At 42.6% G+C, this 21,530-nt stretch overlaps 1 protein-coding gene across 10 annotated transcripts in view; it reads right to left on the bottom strand.

The window, feature by feature from the left end:
- The window catches only part of TANC1 (tetratricopeptide repeat, ankyrin repeat and coiled-coil containing 1), a 229,698-nt gene that overhangs the window by 152,863 nt on the left and 55,305 nt on the right, over positions 1-21,530 (bottom strand). For all 10 annotated transcript variants that reach the window (XM_027591492.2, XM_027591493.2, XM_027591495.2 and 7 more), the window contains one exon: positions 20,274-20,398. The gene's annotated coding sequence lies outside the window, so the exon portion shown is untranslated. The remainder of the gene's footprint in view (positions 1-20,273; positions 20,399-21,530) is intronic.

Raw genomic sequence — 21,530 nt, 5'->3', positions numbered from 1 at the left:
CACCCTGGTCATCTCCAACCAACAGCAGATCTGCTGTGCCACTGGGAAGACACATCCCACAGGACAAGGACTAAGACACACTGACTCAGGCATCTCATGCCAGACATCTTGGATGCCTACTTTGGGGAGCTCAGCTGTCTTCAGGATCCTCTTACCTTCCACGTCAGTGGTCTTGAGTCAAGTGAAAGAGGCTATCAGATAGCCACTATAATTTTTCTTTCCAGTTCCTGCTTTCCTCCATAAATAGCAAGTGAAGGGGAAAAGCTTAAATTTATATTCTAAGACCTATTCAAACTGTGACCTGGAGAAACTTCAAATGAGTCTACACAAGTACAAAAGTCACTTCAGCTGTCATTTCTTTAAATTATATACTTTTGAGGAAGAGAGAAAAGACCAGCCTCCAGACCGGCGTCTGAAATTCTCTAAAGGGAGAAAACTTCCTATCATTTTCATTTAAAAGAAAATAAGAGTATAGGACATTAACCTTAGAAGACCAATGACCTGAAGGCACCTAGATTTCCTTGTTTTTCTACTGCCATTCAACATCCAAGTTTCCCAGATACCATAAGTTCTTCCTTTTAAAAGGCCCAGAAGTTACATAAAGTACCAAACTTACTTTCCCTTTTTGGATTTCTCATTTACCACATAGAGTCTTTGAGGACAGGCACAACTTCTCCATGTTATGTGTTAGAATTCTGCACAGTGACTACAGTGATAGATAAAATATAACAAAGATCACCCTAGGTAAAACAGGGAGGATTTCAAAGCAAGACGAAATCTGTTTTGGCTTGCTATCACAATAGCAGCATCATAACCATGACTACCTTGTGTAAAATCACAGAATAACACTAGGATGAAAATTTTCCTCTTCTGGAGTGCCATACTGCCTATTTACATAATTCCAAGTTGAATCTGTGAGCTGAGGGCAAGGACTATGTTTATTCTTTAATACAAACAGAAGCCAGAACACAGGCTTCGCACACACTCTGTTCTCAGTATTTGTTGACAGATTTAACTAGGCTGCAATGAACACAGATGAGCGATTTCCTCCAAATCAAGCAATTAGCCAACATTTATAGCAGTTTATAAGTTACAAGGAAAATTCCTATATATTTTCATTCCCAAGGAATGCCAGAAAACGCAGTTAAATTCATGTGACATCAGGCAATGAGATACTAGTGAGGAAAATGCTGCATTTCATAATACTTTCATGTCCACACCTGAATAACCTTAAAAACTCTCACAATCACAAAATCTTATTATCCAGTTATCCTGAATTTGTGCACACTCCATTGGAAGGAGCTTCTCCCATCAGTTTATCTGACCTCAGAGCAAAGCGTCTTCTGAAGGTGCCTCCCTTCTTTTGTCAATATCAAGCAAACCAGAACAGCAATATTTACAAGTGAAACACTGAAAAATAAGTTGTACATAATTAAGGATCCCCCTCCCCCCAGAAAACGGAAGACATCAAAAACATCCTCAACTTTAAGGGTTTGAAAATTTTTTTCCAACCAAGATTTGACTCATCTGAATAACAGCCATGTCCTCTGTATGGCTACTTTTAGAATTTACTTTCCATTAGCAACCTTTAATGTTTACTAAAAGAAAGGAAATGTGTGGCGGCAGTGGGGGGTCTAAAGCACCTTTCAAGATAAATAATATATAGAATAGAGCAAGTCAAGAAAACAAAGCAGAATAGAGACCACAAAAGGAAACAAAGAGGCCTGCTAGATGGGGCACTGGCTGTTGGCTGGAAATTCACGGAAAACTGTGTTATAGAAGCTTCCTGAAAGCAAGAGCCATATCTCAACATTCTTTTAGAGCTCCCATGAGGCTGGGGAAAAACAACCCTTGATGAATACTTGAAATTCCAGTAGGTCTCTCTCCCCGCCCCCACTTTTTTTTCTATAGTTGAAAAAGCCCAGGAATCAAGAGACCTAAGCCCAGCCCTGGTCTTCGTGTTGTGACTGGGAACAAGTCACTGAACTTCTCTAGGATTCAGATGATTCGTCCAGAAAAGCTGGGGGAACAAGAGTGGCTACTGACCAAGCAATCAGAAAGCAACTGTATGATGTTATTGCCCCATTTCCACTGCTAGTATGGCATCACTGGGCTATAATTTATTCCCCAAGACACAAAGGCTCAACCATTCACTCTTCTTTATTCAAAGCCATTCCACAAACCGTACGTCTAATTCTACTGCTCTTTATACTTAGGCTTGTTGTAGGCAAAAAGACTTCCAATTTGAATAGGACTTATTAAAAAGCATAGTAAATTTACAGCCTCAAGTAATCTGAATTTAAAAGATTCCTGGGGGGGGGGGGCGCCTGGGTGGCTCAGATGGTTAAGCATCTGCCTTCGGCTCAGGTCATGGTCCCAGGGTCCTGGGATCGAGTTCTGCATCGGGCTCCCTGCTCCTTGGGAGCCTGCTTCTCCCTCTGCCTCTCTCTCTCTCTCTTTCATGAATAAATAAATAAATAAATAAATAAATCTTAAAAGATTTCTGGGCATGAAGTCTCAACTCAAATGTTTTCTGATGCACAAATTAAGTGGAAACTCTCTATTAGATTGAAATCACTTTCAGCCCACGTTTTAAATATTTTATAGGAGGATACAGAAGTTGCTTTGGGAAAAGTTTCTAAAAAAATAAACAAGCAAAAAACCTGACTCTCCTGAGGCACCCGGCTGGCTCAGTAGGTGGAGGATGCGACTCTTGATCTTGGGGTTGTGAGTTTCAGCCACATGTTGGGTGTAGAGTTTACTTTAAAAAGTTTAAAATCCTGACTCTCCCAAGCTGGTATTTCAAGTTACTAGAAAATTACTAATATGCAAGTTTGTTCAAAGAGTTTTCATTTTGTGAGCTACTTGACAAAAAGGAAATTTCACTTTAGGAGGAAAATATGAACAAGCTACTTACTTCTGGCTCCAAGAGCCATTTTTTTTTTTTTTTTTTTATATTGTGAAGAGATCTGTTGAGCCCAACTTTTTTTTTTTAAAGATTTTGTTTATTTATTTGACAGAGAGAGACACAGTGAGAGAGGGAACACAAGCAGGGGGAGTGGGAGAGGGAGAAGCAGGCTTCCCGCGGAGCAGGAAGCCCGATGCAGGCTCAATCCCAGGACCCCAGGATCATGACCTGAGCCGAAGGCAGACGCTTAACGACTGAGCCATCCAGGCGCCCTTGAGCCCAACTTTTAAACACTACTTCCTCCATAAAACCTTCCCAGGCCATGGCAGTCAACTCTACAAATCCCTCCCAGTACCTAGCAATGTACCTTATACACAAAAAACAGTAAGGATATTTTTTAAATGAATGAATAGCAGGTTGTTATGGAAGGGAACTCAATGGCAATTCTCTCACACAAGGGATTTGGACCAGTAATTTTTTTTTTAAAGATTTTATTTATTTATCTGAGAGAGAGAATGAGAGAGAGAGAGAGAGCATGAGAAGGGGGAGGGTCAGAGGGAGAAGCAGACTCCCCGCTGAGCAGGGAGCCCAACACGGGACTCGATCGATCCCGGGACTCCAGGATCATGACTCGAGCCGAAGGCAGTTACTTAACCAACTGAGCCACGCAGGCCCCCTTGGACCAATAATTTAAGAATTGTTCTGGTACCAACCACTAGTTTCCAAATTTATGGTCAAAGTTATCTGGCCTATACACAATCAACAACTCATTTCCACAGCAGGATCTGTTCTCTTATCCAGTCTTCAGAAGGCTGCAGGGAGGTTTTATTTTGGTATTTCAAATACACATACAGAAGGGATAAGTACAATGACAGAAAAGCCAAAACCTGAAATCAATACATTCTCCTTCAAACCAGGAAGAGCTTAGACAGGGAGAAAACCAAGGGCAGCATTCCTGGCAATAAGCCTTATGTGTCCCAGGCCAATGGCTATTTACAAGACTGAGCACCAGTCTTGCAGAAAGCCCCTGGTCGCCAGAAGCTGTCTTCAGGTTGGATGCTTCTCAAACAAGCACCTACCTCCCTACCCCAATGGCAAGATGCTCCAAACGAGAAGACAAAATAACTGTGATATTATTACCACCACCACCACCATCCAGACATTCATAGATGTTTAGATCTGAGAAAGCAAAGGCATTTGCAAATCCACTTCAAAAGCCACCTCGGGACACCTGGGTAGCTCAGTTGATTAAGTGATCGACTCTTGGTTTCAGCTCAGGTCAAGATCTCATGGGTCCTGGGATTGCCCCGAGTTAATGAGCTCCATGCTCAGCGGGGAGTTGGCTTGAAAGAGTCTCTCCCTCTACTCCTCCCCCAACTTGCTCAAGCTCTCTCTCTCTCTCTCTAGTAAATAAACCTTAAAAAAAAAAAAGCCACCCCAAAACTGCTCAAGGCCTTCTTACCCACCTGCTTCCTCCACTAAGCTGTGAGCCACTGATGGTCAGAACTTGCCCCACTCCCCACCCCAGCAGAGTATTTGTTTTGTTGCTTCAGTACCAATAGATATATTAGGGAGGAACATAATTTTAATCCATCTATAATTCCCAAAGGGAATAGTTGTATCTCAAAATAGACTGCCATCCTTTAATAAATTTAAACGAATATAACAGCCTCATTTAAAATGCAAGGCCCTGAGCACTGGAGGAACTTATCCTGACTCTCCTGGGTCAGCAAGATGCAGAGAGAGACAGGGTTACAACCTGATTTTCCAATTAAGGAAGCAGCACTGGGCTAGAGATTGCAGTTTTTCATTCTGCACAAATTTCTAAGTGTCTGTACCAAGCAAAGAGGGACACAAAGTCAAGCATAATATGACAGAGGGGGAAGAAAACAAAGTCAAAAAACATAGGCAGGAAGCTAGGAGTTCATGCCTCCATTTTCTCTCTAAAGTAAAAATAAGGTATGAGAGGAGCAGTAAAGGTTGAAAACAGCCTTTGCAGAAGAGACGAAGGCAAGCACAAGATTACAAGGACAGCTGAACAGCTCTGACTACCCAATCCAGGTTGCAGACCAAGCAAACCATGGCACCCAATAATGAATCTATGCAGCTGCATCCTCTGATGCTCAGCCCCAAGAACCCCCCAGAAGAGGAGAGGACTGATCAGTGACTGGGTGTCTGCAGCACAGGTGCAACAAGACTGAGAAGGGGGCCCGTGTGACATGCTGGGAGTGGTGCTCCATGGAGTCAGGACTGGACAGGAAGGGAGTGAGGCCCTGAGAGGTCTGATGGCCAGAGAAGACAGGGATGGGGTGTCAAGGAAATCAAAGAACAAATACAGTCAGACTAAGTGAATGAGGGAGTTGAGAAAGAGTCCAGTCCTTTTAAATGAATTTTTAAATTTTGGATATGGAACAATTCCGGACAATGATGAAGTCCACATGATGGCCAAAAGCATGGTTTGGTAAAGTGGAAGGCCTTCAAATGAGGGTTGCTGGAAGCAACTTGATTCCTGGTACGGGGGAGGGCCATTCAGATGCTTACTGCAGTAACGGAGGTAGCATTTGGGGTATCAGCCATCATCCTAATAGCTAGTATTAAGCGTTGACTACAGGTCAATATATCTATATCTATATCTATATATAGATATAGATATAGATATAATATCTTTTTATCCGAAAAACCCCCAAATAACCAAACCAAAACAAAACTCTATGAGATATGTATGGATTCTTTTTTTATAACCAAGGAAGCAGGGAAGCTTAGAGAGATTAACAACTTCCGCAAAGTTACACAATAAGTAAAGATGAACCTGGAACTTGAAAGCTCAGGCACCACGTGGCTGCTTCCAAAGGCTTGAATGAACTCGGGGACAAGGGGGTAGAGAAGTGACCAGGAGAGTGAATACAAGCCTCAAAGACAAGGTGGCTTGTGCAGGAGGGTGAAAGTGTAGTTGTCTTTCATCCAGCCAAGGCTGGGAGAAAGCCAATATCAACTCAAGCCCCAGTGGCCACGAGGTCAAAAGCCCATGGAGGACCACCTAGGGTTTGAATACGAAGCCAAGTCTTTGAACGTGTTCCCACCCTCTCACACAGCCCCGTAGAGGACGTGTCTCGGGTCACAGGATGCCCCCCTGTAAGGTTTAGAGCAGCAGGAGACCCAAGCCCCAATCCTCCCTATGGCAGTTATCTCCACAACAGCCACACGGACATTTCCTTCTTTCCCCTTCTTCCTTTCTGTGAAGCTTTCCACTTGTACCGTACAACAGAGTGACGAACTCCCAGCTTATACACACCAACTTCTTGATGTCTAGCAACTACAACTCCCTGAAGAAAGACAGAAGGCGTTCCATAAACAAAATAGCTTTGGGCAAGTTATTCCCCCTTTCATGGGCTCATCTGTCTAACAGGGATACTGCTTCCTCTCTTGCTTGACTGGACAATCAGGCCTCTTCCACCTGCAGGAGCTATAATTTTATGGGCAAACTTTATTTCTGGTTCCTAAGACCACTGTCATCACAGTAGCTGATAAACCATCGCCGCAGATGAAAAAAGAGCCCCTGGCCGGAGTCTCGGGCATGGGTGATAAGTCTTTACAGGAAAAGGAGAAGAGACCTTGAAGACATGTCAGAAAGTCCATTTTTCAGAAACTGTTAAAAGGCACTCAATCAATCAATGCCAACTGAATAAAGTTTGGTATTATAAATCTAAAGAAATTAAATTTTTTAAATTGCACGGCATCTGGCCTCAAAGTGAAAAAGGTCAAACAACTTCAAAGATGCCCCGTGAAAGGCAGCTATTCATTACACAAAGATCTCTTGCCTCCGTAGCTGACAGATGGATCTTTCACTTAAACCCGTGGAACAGAAGACATCAAAATCCCTCCTCCACTTCTGTCAGTGACTCGCTAGGATGCTCTGAACAAGGCGATAACCCCCCGCCCCCCACCTCCTGATTTCATTAGGATGAGAGTCCCCAGTACCTGGTGTAGTTTTTCACAACTCCCCCAGGTGACTGAAATGTGCAGCCAGCAACACCCACTTAACACTAACTCTATACCAGGTCCTGCTCCAAGCACTTAGCCCACATATATTTAATCCTCACAACCACCCTCTGCAAAAGGTACTATAGTATCTCCATTCTACAAAGACACAGAGAGGTAGTGATTTGCCAGGGTCACATGGCTCCCGGGAGCAGAGCCAGGTTCCCCATCCATCCCAGGAGTTTTGCTCCAGGGCCTAACAACACAGTCCCTATCTTATACCTCCTTTTTTGGCTAAAAACGAGACAGACTAGCTCCCAGGGACCTGGTGAGGTAGTCAAACAGACAAAACTGCTTAATAGGGGAGGGAAAAAAAATCATCTTTGGACGGACACACACACACACACACCTCCACCCAGAGAGCAGCATCCCGTGTCTCAAATCTATCCTGAAACAGAGAATCTGCTTCTATGGACAGACACCTAACTGTGTCCTTGCTCAAGTTCTGCTAGGCCTCTAGGAGTTATTTCAAACACCCGTGATGTCAATACTGGTGACCTGGAGGGGTCATGAAACAAAATGCAAGCAAGCTCTTGAATTCATGAGCTTACAGAACACCACCACTGGAAGTTGGGCCATATGACCAACGGGGAAGAGTATCTGGGACAGAGACTGCAGTGTCACATGGGCAAGGCTTCCCCTGTTCCTAACACCCCAGAAGTTAGGAACGGTGTTATTCAAGAGGAGCTCAAAACCCACCCCCTCGCTCACTGAATGAACTGCATGAAGCCCGTTAAAAGGTGATGAGATGGGGCAAGGAATGGCCTGGTGTCCAAGCTTTCTTTCTCTGGGCAGTTTTCCATAGTCCAATAGATATAATAAAGTTTTAACCCTGGATGTCAAGTTCTAAAATAAAACTAGGGTATGCCTGTCATGGTAACACAGTGAAGAGCTAAATGAAATTCACACAAGTCACACAGCATCATCTCTTCCATAGCTAAAGCAAATAATATCAACACACAGAGCACTGTATACTCTTACCTAAAATTTGTAGGGGAAATCATTTTGGCCATAAACACTTGGTTGCAGTAAGCAGTCTTAAAGGGGACTGCTACAGGGGCCCATTAAGAAAGGTTACCCGGAAATGGTGGATGGTTGTATTGGGAAGGTCAGAGCCCCAAAAATCAAAGACAGTTCATGCTAGGAAGAAGTCAAATTTTTTTTTTTAATGTTAACTAACTTGATCTCAGAGTGAGAGGAGAGAGCTACAAGGGTGCCATCCAAGGCAGGAGTCTGGGAGCTTTTAAGTGTCATGGACTGCTTCAGCAATCCAGATCCTCTCAGAGTGTTTCTGAAGGATTCTGATGAAGAAAATACTCTTAAAAAGAAAATCAATTATATTGAAACACAGATATAAAAATATTTAAACAGCAAAACTGTGGGGGCGCCTGGGTGGCTTAGCTGGTTAAGCAACTGCCTTCAGCTCGGGTCATGATCCTGGAGCCCCGGGATGGAGCCCCACATCGGGCTCCCTGCTCAGCAGGGAGTCTGCTTCTCCCTCTGACCCTCCCCCCTCTCGTGTTCTCTCTCTCAATAAATAAAATCTTTAAAAAATAAAGAGCAAAACTGTGAGAATAGTAAATGTGTGCTTCTGAACGCACATAACAAGACACAGTTGCAGGTCTAAGAGCTACGGCAGTTTTCTAAAGCAATGATGAGCATAAGTGATAGTTTAAACTATCTCCCACAATGCGGTACAAAAATCTGATTTCTACTTGCCAAAGCCACAGGTGCTATTGACAGTATGTGATGCTACCCATTTTCACGACTGAAGAAAAAGCCACATTCTGGTTAGAGATTGCGAAAACAAAGATGTAATTTTTTTCCCCACCCACCCACGTTCACAGATGCCCTGAAGTACATCCAAGGACCCCAAGGATTAGAGACTCTGACCCAAAGAATGAGACTCAATGGGACAATTACTCAGACTTGCTAAGTGCTCTGCTAATAGCCCAGGGGCTTCTAGACACACAGTAGTGCAGTTTTCTCCCACTCACAGAACCACTGAAATTCAGAAAATTAGCCATTTACTGACTGGCACACATTCGCAGGACTGGGTATTCCACATATGCACCACTCCTAGCAATTAAATGCCAAGTCCCATGATTAGTTTTCAAAGTGATCTATAAAAGTTCTATTTAACAAGAAAGTCCATCACCACCATATTACTAACCCACCCACAATAACCAGCCTGTCATTGCAAGAGAAAGACCTGTGGGAATTTACACTATGACACAACAGACAAAACCAGGAAAGCCAGGTTGAATATATGGGACAAGTGTATTTTATTATGGTTCTGTTTTCTTGGACGCTCTCCTTATCCTTTAACCAGGAGGTATATAGTCTTCCAATTAACTGGATCAGGCTTCCTAGTTAAGGGTGGTATCCGAGGCTCCCCCACCCCCACCGCCTCATACAGGCACACCGCTCCCCAGCTGCGTGCCCTAAATCAGGGGATGCCCATATGAAGATAAATATAATTTAGAGTCCAAAATACATGGACTTACATTGGGCCACTGCCAATTTCTCATGGATCCCGGGCAACTGAGACGGTTTTTGTTTTCATGGTCGGGACCTACAACAACAGCTGCAGGAGTGTAATACTTTTTCTAGACTAATAAAATTACCTAAGTCTGGCTCACAGTTTCAGCCATGGCAGCCGCTCAACTTCCCAGAAAGATGCAAGTAGTCACAGGAGAGCTGGGAGGGTAGTGCCGAACTAAACTGGTGGCGTGCAAACCCGACCCAACTGCAAATAACACTTTGGCTAAACTGTGAATTACAGAATAATTCCCATGCGTGGATATTACAAACGTTATTTCTGGGAGTCCCATAAAATTTCATCAAATCTATGAAGTTCAAGCTCTATGCTTGAAGTGAGAGGACATACCACATACGAACATCTCACTTTTCTTCTCTAAAACCCAGTGGAAAAAAAAATAAAACCCAGTTGGAGTTTCAATTAAAGCCCTTAGTAACTCTGCAGTGAGACCTTGGATCGTGGATTCTGTCACCACTTCTCGGAACACATACGAACAGTATGAAACAGATCTCAGACCTAAGGAATAAAATCAGTATTGTGAAGTGGCATAGAAACCACACACACACATCCCTACAAATACACACAGATCACTTTTCTTTCTAGTTGGGGGGAGGCCGTTTGGGAGAGGGGAGATGCTACAGTCTCCAAACCTAGAAGGTTCCTTATACTGGTAGCACAAAGTTATTTCCTCAATATAAGTGTGTGGTCCCTTTAAGGAAAAACATCCCACTTAGAACCCAGTGAAAAACAGGAACACATGTTTCTTGAATGACACTGAATTAGAAACAGTGGATGTGAAATTGTTCTAGATATAATGAAGATGCTGCACAGATGTACTAAGTTTTCATGATCTCAGTGAAGCATCTTTCCACTACAGCAAAATATGGGAGTCTACAACAGAGCTGGATATAAAATAAATTCTTTAAATGTCTGGTCCTTGTTTTTATGCAAACTTCCCAAGCCAACTCCCTCTGCCTTCTCATAAACCTAATAAAACACCTATTTCCGTGTACTGATAATTCATTGAAAACCACAAAGCCATCCATCCCCAACTGAGACTCAGGACTCCTTACAATTATCCCCTTTTATCAATACTGCACATTTGTTACAAATAGAAGTCCTTTGCTCCACAAATGCAACCAAACACCATGAAAACCACAGCACAGGTGGAGACAAAAGCATCCTTTGGCTGGCGCTGTGAAATTTTCCCCGCTGTGAGGGGTCTTGTCTCACCCTTACAAGGAGGAGATAGAACTCTAATTGTCCTCTTTGACCGATAAAGAAGTTGAGACAGAGAGACCCAGCAGCCTGCCACAAGCCACCATCAACTCGGAACACTAACTCCACTTCTTGTCTCTCAGAGGAAAGAACACTAGGAACCTTGTCCTGAGAAGCCTAAGCTTTGGATCCCAAGCTCGGATGATGCACAAGACCAGGCTCTATCACACAGCACGGGGCATCTAAAGATCGCATTATGACAAAACTGGTTTTATTTAAAACTATTATCACCATGTATTCCTAAACATATATACTTACACTTCTGAAAGAGAAGCTGAATGCAATCATCACCGCCAACATCCAATTCCAAACCAGTCAATCTCAGCTCCCTTCTCTGCACCCTTTTCCTTGGAAAAATGATGTGAATACCCACTTCAACTGCCACCTCCACGCGGGCAGCTCACAAATAGGTTTCCCCATTGTTTTGCCTGTGCTGCAGTTTTAGTCCTTTATTTCCAGCTTGCTGACATCAACCCTGGCAACACAAACTCTACATGTCCAAAACTAAACTCGCCTTCCTCTTCCCCGGAACTCCAACACCCCCTCGTCAGCGTGGGTTCTGGGTTCCCGTTGATAGCAAACCCCCTCACCTCCCCATTCAGTCCACCAGACCCCAGGCCTCTACATCTTCATGGCCTGCTTCCTGGTCTGATAAGTAGCCAATAGAATGACTAGGTTTCACCAGTTCCAGCTCCTCTCCACTCCCTCCCACCATTCTGGGGAGGGAATCACCATCCCCTCACTGGACCACCGGAAGGGCCTGCAGCCTGATTTCTCTAACTTTAGGCCAGTTAAAGCCATCAAAATCACCTCTAGGGCTTGTGAAGCCAGATTGCTGAGCCCCACACCCCATCTGATTTTTAGGCCTGGTTTGAAGCTGAGACTTTTTATTTCTAATTAAGTCTCAGTTGATGATGACTCCACTCTTCAGGGTCCAACACCTAAGAATCACGGTTTTTGACTCTCCTCGCTCCCTTTCCACCTCCCATCAATTCTTCCAGAATTTTTTCTTCATGGACTAATAAAAGCCTTTTTAAATCTGAAAATGTAGGCCACCGGAGCGGGGGGGTGGGTGGCTCAGTCTGTTGAGTGTCTGACTCTTGAATTTGGCTCAGGTCATGGGATTGAGCCCCGCAGCCCCTGCTATGGCTCAGCAGCGAGTCCGCTTGAGAGTCTTTCCCTCTGCCCCTCCCCCCACTTCCACACACGTGCATGCTCTCTAAAATGAATAAATCTTAAAAAAAAAAAAAAAAGGGCGCCTGGGTGGCTCAGATGGTTAAGCGTCTGCCTTCGGCTCAGGTCATGATCCCAGGGTCCTGTGATCAAGTCCCGCATCGGGCCTGCTTCTCCCCCTGCTTCTCTCTGTCTCTTCATGAATAAATAAAATCTTTAAAAAAATATTTAAAAAAAAAAGAAAATGTAGGCCTCTGATAACTAATTGGGGACAATAAGACCTACTCTTCACTGTGGACCTACCGTACTTTAGGTTATCTCTGTCATGTTACAGTTAAAACAACCCTGCAAAATACAGCATTGCCTCCAAATTTATAGGGGAACTTTGTAAAAAACCGAGACTTTGAAAGGTTAAGCAATTTCTAAATTCCGTAATGATAAATTGGTTTTATGTATTCATTAAAGGGGCCCTTTCTCCTTAGACAAACTTTTTTTTATTATGTTATGTTAATCACCATACATTACATCATTAGTTTTTGAGTAGTGTTCCATAGACAAACTTTTGTTACCAAAATCTGATGCAGAAAACAAAGAGCATTTCCTTCTCAAAACAGGGTAAAAGGTGGGACCTATAAGGACACAAAGTGTAGAACCAACACACGTTCAAATCCATCCTCCCAAGAGGATTTAACCAAATAAAAAAACGTCAGTAGACTCTGCTTTTACCCGCCTCTACCTACATATGTACTCTGCTTTTTGTAGATCATACCCTCGTCTGTTCTAGCACAACTTCAAGCTGACAACTACATCGATCTATGCTATTCTTATTAACAAGGTCTTTACTTGAAAGGGCCTTTTCTGCCTTCATTATGACCAGCATGTGAATGATTCAAACAGCATGATCAGAAATTCAGAGGATTCTACATTTTCACATGCTGTCATTTAAAAAAAAAAAGGCTCTACAATAGACTCATTTCAGACCTAAAGACACCTGCAGATTGAAAGTGAGGGAATGGAGAACCATTTATCTCACAAATGGATGTCAAAATAAAGCCAGAGTAGCAATACTTATATTGGACAAAACAGACTTTAAAACAAAGACTGTAACAAGAGACAAAGAAGAACACTATATAATAAAGGGGACAATCCAACAAGAAGATGTAACAATTATAAATACTTATTTACCCAACACAGGAAACACCCAAATACACAAAACAGTTAATAACAAACTAATGGATAATATTACAATAGTAGGGAACTGTAACACCTCATTCACATCAATGAACAGATCATCTAAACAGAAAATCAACAAGGAAACAATGGCTTTGAATGACACACTGGACCACATGGACTTAACATATATTCAGAACATTCCATCCTAAAACAGAAGACACATTTTCAAGTGCACATGGAACACCCTCCAGAATAGATCACATTACAACCCTCAAATTCAAGAAGATCAAAATCATACCATGCATACCTTCTGACCACAACCCTCTGAAACCAGAAGTCAATCACAAGAAAAAAATCTGTAAAGACCACAAATTAGGGTTAAATGACATCCTACTAAAGAATGAATGGATCAACCAGGAAATAATTTAAAAAGTCCATGGAAACAAATGAAAATGAAAACACAACGGTCCAAAACCTTTGAGATGCAGCAAAAGCAGCTCTAAGAGGGAATTTTATAGCACTACAGGCCTACTTCCAGAAGAAAAATCTCAATTAACCTTATCTGACAAAAAAAGGAGCTAAAGAAAACAAAACCTAAGGCCAGCAGAAGGAAATAATAAAGATTAGAGCAGAAATAAACAATACAGAAACTAAAAAACAAAAACAATAGAACTATGAAACCAGGAGCTGGTTCTTTGAAGAAAAAAAAATATCAGTAAAATTGATAAACATCTAGGAAGACTTATCAAGAAGGGAAATTACTCACAGTCACGAAAGAGGAGAAATAACAGTCAACACCACAGAAATACAAATTATCATAAAATACTATGAAAAACTATATGCCAACAAATTGGACAACCTAGAAGAATTGGATAAATTCCTAGAAACATATAAACCACCAAAACAGGAAGAAACAGAAAACTTGGACAGATAACCAGCAAAGAAATTGAATCAGTAATCAAAAAAACTCCTAGACAGCTTCACAAGCAAATTCTATCAAACATTAAAGAAGCATTAATACCTACTCTTCTCCAACTATTCCAAAAAATAGAAAAGAAAGGAAAACTTCCAAATTCATTCTATGAGGACAGCATTACTCTGATACCAATACCAGATAAAGACTCCACTAAAGGGGCACCCAGGTGGCTCAGTCAGTTAAGCATCCAACTCTTGATTTCAGCTCAGGTCATGATCTCTCAAGGTTGTGAGACTGAGCCCCGCTGGGTATGGAGCCTTCTTCAGAATCTCTCTCTCCCTCTCCTTTGCCCCCACCCCCCCAAAAAAAAGACTGCATTAAAAAAATACTACACTGGGGGAGGGGACGCCTGGGTGGCTCAGTCCTTAAGCGTCTGCCTTCGGCTCAGGCCATGATCCCAGAGTCCTGGGATCGAGCCCTGCATTGGGCTCTCTGCTCTGCAGGAAGCCTGCTTCTCCCTTTCTCAAACCCCCCCACACACACACTTCTGTTCCCTCTCTTGCTGTCTCTGTCAAAATAAAATCTTAAAAAAAAAAATACTATATTGTGGCACCTGGGTGCTCAGTTGGTTATACTCTGAAAACTATAAAACACTGATGGGAAAAAAAACTGAAGATGACAAAGAAATGGAACGACATTCAATGCTTATGGACTGGAAGAGCAAATACTGTTAAAATGTCTATACTACCCAAAGCAATCTACTCATTTAACGCAATCCCTATCAAAATACCAACAGCATTTTTCACAGAACTAGAACAATCCTAAAGTTAGTATGGAAACACAAAAGACCTCGACTAGCCAAAGCAATCTTGAAAGAAAAGCGAAGTAGGAGGCATCACAATTCCGAAATTCAAGTATATTACAAAGCTGCAGTAATTGGAGCACCTGGCTGGCTCAGTAGGTAAAGCACATGACTCAATCTTGGGATTATAAATTCGAGCCCCACATTGGGTGTAGAGATTACTTAAAATCTTAAAAACAAACAAAAAACCCAAAGCTGTAGTAATCAAAACAGTATGGTACTGGCACGAAAACAGATGCATAGATCAATAGAACGGAACAGAAAATCCAGAAATAAATCCACAATTATATTGTCAATCTTTAACAAAGGAGGACAGAACATCCATCAGGATAAAGAAAGTCTCTTCAACAAACGGTGTTGGAAAATTGGATGGCAACATGCGAAAGAATGAAACTGGACCACTTTCTTACACCATACATGAAAATTCAAAATGGATTACAGATCTAAATGTGGGACCTGAAACAGAAGAAAACACAGGCAGTAGCCTCTTTGACATTGGTGGTAGCAACTTCCTTCTAGATAGGTCTCCTGAGGCCAGGGAAACAAAAGCAAACAAACTATTGGGACTACATCAAAATAAAAAGCTTCCACACAGTGAAGGAAACAATATAACAAAAAGGCAACCAACAGAATGGGAGAAGATGTTTGCAAATGACATATCTGATAAAGGGTTAGTATCCAAAATCTATAAAGAACTTATACAACTCAACACCCAAAAAGCAAATAATCCAATTAAAAAATGGGCAGAAGACATGAATAGACATTTCTCCAAAGACATCCAGATGGCCAACGGACACATGAAAGAATGCTCATGGTCATTCATCATCAAGGAAATCCAAATCAAAACGACAATGAGATATTATCTCACACCTGTCAGAATGGATAAAACAACACAAGAAATGATAGGTGTTGGCAAGGATGTAGAGATAAAGGAACCCTTGTGCACTGTTTTTGGGAATGCAACCTGGTACAGACACTGTGGAAAACAGTATGGAGGTTCCTCAAAACTGAAAAATAGAACAACCTTATGATCCAGCAATCACACTACTGGGTATTTACCCAAAGAATACAAAAACACTAATTCAAAGGGATACATGCACCCCTATGTTTATAGCAGCATTACTTACAATAGCCAAATTACGGAAGAAGCCCAAGTGTTACGTGACTAACGAACAGTTAAAGCAGATGAGTCATATATATTCACACAGACACACACATATATATGGGATATATATATAATGGAATACTACTCAACCATAAAAAAGAATGAAATCTTGCCATTTGCAACAACATGCATAGAGCTAGACAATAAAATGCTAAGCGAAGTAAGTCAGAGAAAGACAAATACTATATGATTTCACTCATATGTGGAATTTAAGAAACAAATGAGCAAAGGAAAAAAAAAAAAAGACAAATCAAGAAACAGACTCTTAGAAAACACACTGATGGTTGCCAGAGGGGAGGCAGGCTGGAGGGATGAGGGAAATAGGTGATGGGTGTTAAGGAGTGCACTTGTGATGAGGACCGGGTGTTGTATGAAAGTGTTGAATCACTACATTGTACACCTGAAACTACTACAATACTGTATGTTAGTTAAATGGAATTAAAATAAAAACTTTAAAAGAGAAGAGAGGCTTGGGACGCCTGGGTGGCTCAGTTGGTTAAGCATCGGACTTTGGCTCAGGTCATGATCTCAGGGTTGTGGGATCGAGCCCCACGTCCAGCTCTTCTCTCAGCATGGAGTCTGCCTGTCCCTCTCCCTCTGCTGCTCCCCACTGATTCAACGATTACACACACGCTCACTCTCTAAATAAAAAACTAAAAAAAATAAATCTTGTCCTTAGCACCTACTATTAAGAAAAAAATATAGGACACACAAATTTGAGTAACACCCAGTTCCTGGCCTCCACAAAAATCAACCTACCAACCAGAAGTCCAAAATAGCACTGTGGCATTATGGGACCACAGCAAAACAGTGACATGGTGTCAAATGTTTTAGAGTCAGGCAGACCAACCTAGAGGTTTAATATGTCCCAATCCCAAACCGACCATGCTTTACTTGCCCTGTGATCTTGGGCCAGTAACTTGATCTCTGAACCTCAAGGTTCCACACTTATGGGGCACCTGGATGTCTCAGTTAAGCGTCTGACCCTTGGTTTCAGCTCAGGTCAAGATCTCAGGGTCGTGAGATCCAGCGCCGCCCCCACTCCCACCCCACCCCCGGGGTTCCAAGCTCAGCATGGAGTCTGCTTAAGACTTTCTCTCCCTCTGCCCCTCCCACCAACCACCCACCCCCCCGCCGCCCCGCACACTCTCCACTGTCCCGTTAAAATCTTAAAAAAAAAATTCCTCACTTGTAACAGAGATAATATGCCACAGACTAGTTGTGAAAATTAGAAATAACATATGAAAAGTATCTAGGGGGCGCCTGGGTGGCTCAGTTGGTTAAGCAACTGCCTTCGGCTCAGGTCATGATCCTGGAGTCCCGGGATCGAGTCCCGCATCAGGCTCCCTGCTCGGCAGGGAGTCTGCTTCTCCCTCTGACCCTCTTCCCTCTTGTGCTCTCTGTCTCTCATTCTCTCCCTCTCAAATAAATAAAATCTTTAAAAAAAAAAAAGTATCTAGGATTATGCAGAGTACAAAATGTATATTATATAAATGGTCATAATCGTCTGTTATTGTGTCTGCTTATATAAGCCCAACTACAACTTTTAACACCTATAATATTTAAATGTCAGTGGAATGGCCTTTTCCTTTATTTAGGTTATTAAAATGATAGAATTTAATTGCAAATGAAGATATGGGGCTGAGGGAGGATGAAGGATGAGTCACACATTTCTGGCTTGAATAATGCCAATGACCAAAGTGGGAAAAGCAGACAGAAGCCTAGGGATGAGGGGACTTGTGGGGGCGGGGGGAGGGGGGAGCAGAGACAGGAAGCAGGCAATAATTGGGAGGGAAAGGAGTTTGGTTTGGATATTCTTACTTGAAAGTAAATATGAGTCATCCAAATAGAAATGCCCAAGAGACTGTTTGAGACAAGGGGATGAACTCACAGAAAGACTTAAGGGTCATTAACATGTGGGTGGTGGCTGAAACCACAGCAGTACTGAGGTCCTCCGAAGAGCCTCAGCAGACTAAAAGAAAAACTACCAAGGATCAAAGCTCAGGGAATATGAACATTTAAGGGCAAATATAGTAGGACCTAGGAAGAAATTAAAGAAGAAATGTAGTCAGAAATGATGCAAAGGAACCCAGAAGAGGAAGTTTCAAATGAGGAGTGGTCAGTGCTATCAAGTGCTACAGAAAAGTCATGTCAAAGAGTTCTATCAGAGGCCGTTTGTAACCTTAACAAGAGCAGTTTCCATGAAGCTGAGGCAATGAAAAGCAGGTAACAGGTCATCTCTAAGGTCCTTCCTAAACAGTAAGATTCTTTAATCTCAAAATATAAACTTATTCTCCATCAAACCTTAAATTATGAAAACCTCAAATAACAAAAAGTTGCAAGGTTTTCTTTCAGAGAAAGAGAATTTGCAAGAGACATAGTTAAACATTTAACATGATCTTTGCTATTAAGCTCCTATCGACTTCCTGAAGTTGGTCCCAAGGAAGGAATAAAGAAAAATTAGCTAATTCTCAACCACCCAAAAACCTCCTGGAAGAGGAAAAAAATGTATCCCTTACTAAATAAATTTCCTGTCTAATAAATCTCTGAGGGCAATACATTTAAATTGCTATTTCAATACTACTTTGAAAAATGTGTTACCATAGGTCAAAAAGCTTTGGTTTCAATATGCAAATCTCTGCATATTTTGGGTAAAATTCCATTTAAGCAGATTCCCACCTGGATTTCTAAATAAGCCTTAACTCTTATTAAATTTAGAAAATTGTTCTTCAATGTCATTTTTCTCCTTCCTTGTATACTTACAACGATAGAAAGTGTTGTCCCAGGCAATTTTAACTTAAAGTTATAAAATGGTTCTACCATGCAAATCATGGCACAATAAGGGAATGTTTGGCTTGGCTGTATGAACTGGTTAAACTAGTTAGTAGAGTTCAAAAATAATTCCCCCAAACATCTTCTCAGGCTAAGAAAGAGTTTCTTTGTTTTTAAGTCTAGTCCACATACAAATATTTTTCGAGAAGTATCTCCTTTTGAGGAGTTTTAAACAACAAACATATATAGCAGGGACTCCCTCCCCAACCCTGAAATTCTAGTTCAGTACACTGAGGGGGGAAAGGGGGGTCCCAGTATTCTAATTTTTAAAGCTTCACCTTAGATTCTGCTATGTACTCCCCAGCCATGCTCCTGATGAAAAGCTTTACCTTTTGGCAGGATCCCCCAAAGTTTTAGTGGCAATGTGACCACTGTGTTCTTTATAACAAGCAAGGCATGGCAGGAGGGGTGAGTGCTAAATGTGAAATCCTGCCAGCAAGCCACACAGGACAGATGGCAGAGTGCACCTGCATGTTACATGGGTGTTTCAAGAATTCACAGAGGTTTGGAAGCAGGTTTAACCTTGACCCCCATCTCCTATGGGGACCCTTTCCAACACCCACAGATAAGGAATATAGGGCAGTCTTCAGAGCCCTCAGTCAACCATTCTATCCTGAACCTCCTGGGGATTCTTGCTCTGTGGCTTCAACTGTGAGCAGCTGAGCATAAGTAACAGTCCTCCAAGCTGTGCTCACTTAAGATGGAATTGAAGATCCATCCAGTTCTCCGCCAACTCTCTTCTTAAAGGAAAGAGAATATTTGAGTCCTACTAACTGCCACACATTAGAGATAGGGAATGCAACTAACAATTTGAACAGAACAAAAGTTCTACCCATCAGGAGCTTCCAGCCTTACCCAAAACCTTGAAGAAGGTATTTTTGTTTGAAAGTTCATATATAAAACTGCAGTACAGGAAAACCATAGTACAGAAGTTTACCAGCTTTCCTAAAGTTCCTGAAGGCACATAACTAAAAAAAAAAAATCCTCCTTGAAACCCAGGGAAGGGAAAAGACACAGCTCAGAATAAGTTAACAGGACTTCTGTTTGCAAACTGCCAATATTATGGTATTAAGCTATTCACACAATACGTATTAAATGTTTTCAGTGGACAGTACTGTGCAGGAACCATACAGAGACCCAAAACCTTGAAATGGGCACAAAAAAAAAAAAACAGAAAAGTTCTGGGAAAAAAAGAAAAACGTATTGAAGCATCCCTATTAATAAAAGTGCTTTAACAGAATTAAGACACCAAATTTTTTCAAAAATTCTTAAATTTCTTTGACTAAAAACCCAATTTACTTTCAAATCCCTCAAAATTTTCAGAGAATAACTCATCTTGGAAAACGGGGTCTGTCAGGGGTCGAATTCTCCGTGAGTCCCACTCACCTTGCCTCACCCCAGACTCCACGTGCTGGCAACAGAAAGAGGCGGTCTCACTCGGGGGGTGGGGTAGGGCACGGCACCCAGAAAGCTCCTCTGGACAAGTCGACCACAGGAAACTAGAAAGAGAACTGGAAAAAAAGAAATCCTGTGAGCACACTTGCCTTAGGAGACAAGAAGTAGAGAGTTTATAAAACCAGCTACAACCTCCCAGAAACTCCCGACAAAGCCAGGATGGAGAGCAAAGAGACGTCAGTGCATACATACTCTTAACAGAGGGGAAAGCAAGGTGACCCGCTGGCAAAAGCAAGAAAATTCATGCTTTCTTCCGACGCCCTCTATCCACGCAGACTGGGGACATTTACTGAAAGCCTCCCGTCTGGAGCAAGGTACTGAAGTACTTGTTTACTTCTCCTATCTCAGGTTTTCTCTTTAAGTGATGCGAATAGGTTTGCAGCCCAGGACACAAAGAAATGTTTCAAAGGTTTGAGATAAGGAGCCAAGAACCTCCCTAAAGCACTAAGGGTGTCCACATCTCCTGCCCCACTCCTCACAGGTCCCAGCTCCCCACACAGCTCACTCTTTCTGAACACACTGTCCAATTTCACACCTCTGCCCTCCTGTTCCCTCATCCTGAGGCACCTCTCTCCCATTCTGGAAATGAGTCATCCTCCTAGCACAGCTCAAATACCCCCTGCCCCACCCCCAGGGAATCTCACCAGTCCTTCTAGGGGCCCTGAGCTCTAGCGTCTGCTTCCTTCTGCCTCGACCTCCCCTCCTCCCAGTTTCTCCAGGGCTGGTCTTACCTGCCACCCCTACCCCAAGCTCCTGCTCTTGTCATAAGAAGAGAGATGCCCAGTGCATGCTTGTTGAATGAAGGACTCCAATAAGGTTCCCCATTACTGACTGGGTCTACTTCCCGGGGAAATGTTCTTCCCCAAGGGTGCTATCCACGCCCAACCACACCAGCCATCAGGCTCAGCCCACGTCAATGCCCTCACAGCACTGGGGCCGGGCTTCACGGCCAAAAAGGCCAGAATCGTGTGTAGTCACGTTTAGGCCAACAAAACCACCTGGCAGGGCAGCGGAGTCTTAGAGGTTTGTGCACGCAAAGCCTGGGTGGAGTCCTTCTCTCTCCCCTTTAAGTCTGCTTAATGAGGAGCTCTAGGAGACATGCCCCCCTTCCCCACCAGGACTTCAAAGATGAGAACACAGCACAGGAGCCTTTCTCTGGGAGGAAACCGGGGACGGCTGCAGGGCACA

This window comes from Zalophus californianus, chromosome 3, assembly GCF_009762305.2.
Source record: "Zalophus californianus isolate mZalCal1 chromosome 3, mZalCal1.pri.v2, whole genome shotgun sequence".
NCBI classification, from domain to species: domain Eukaryota; kingdom Metazoa; phylum Chordata; class Mammalia; order Carnivora; family Otariidae; genus Zalophus; species Zalophus californianus.
The sequence above is the reverse complement of the archived record's forward strand: the minus strand, read 5'-3'. Positions and strand labels throughout refer to the sequence as shown.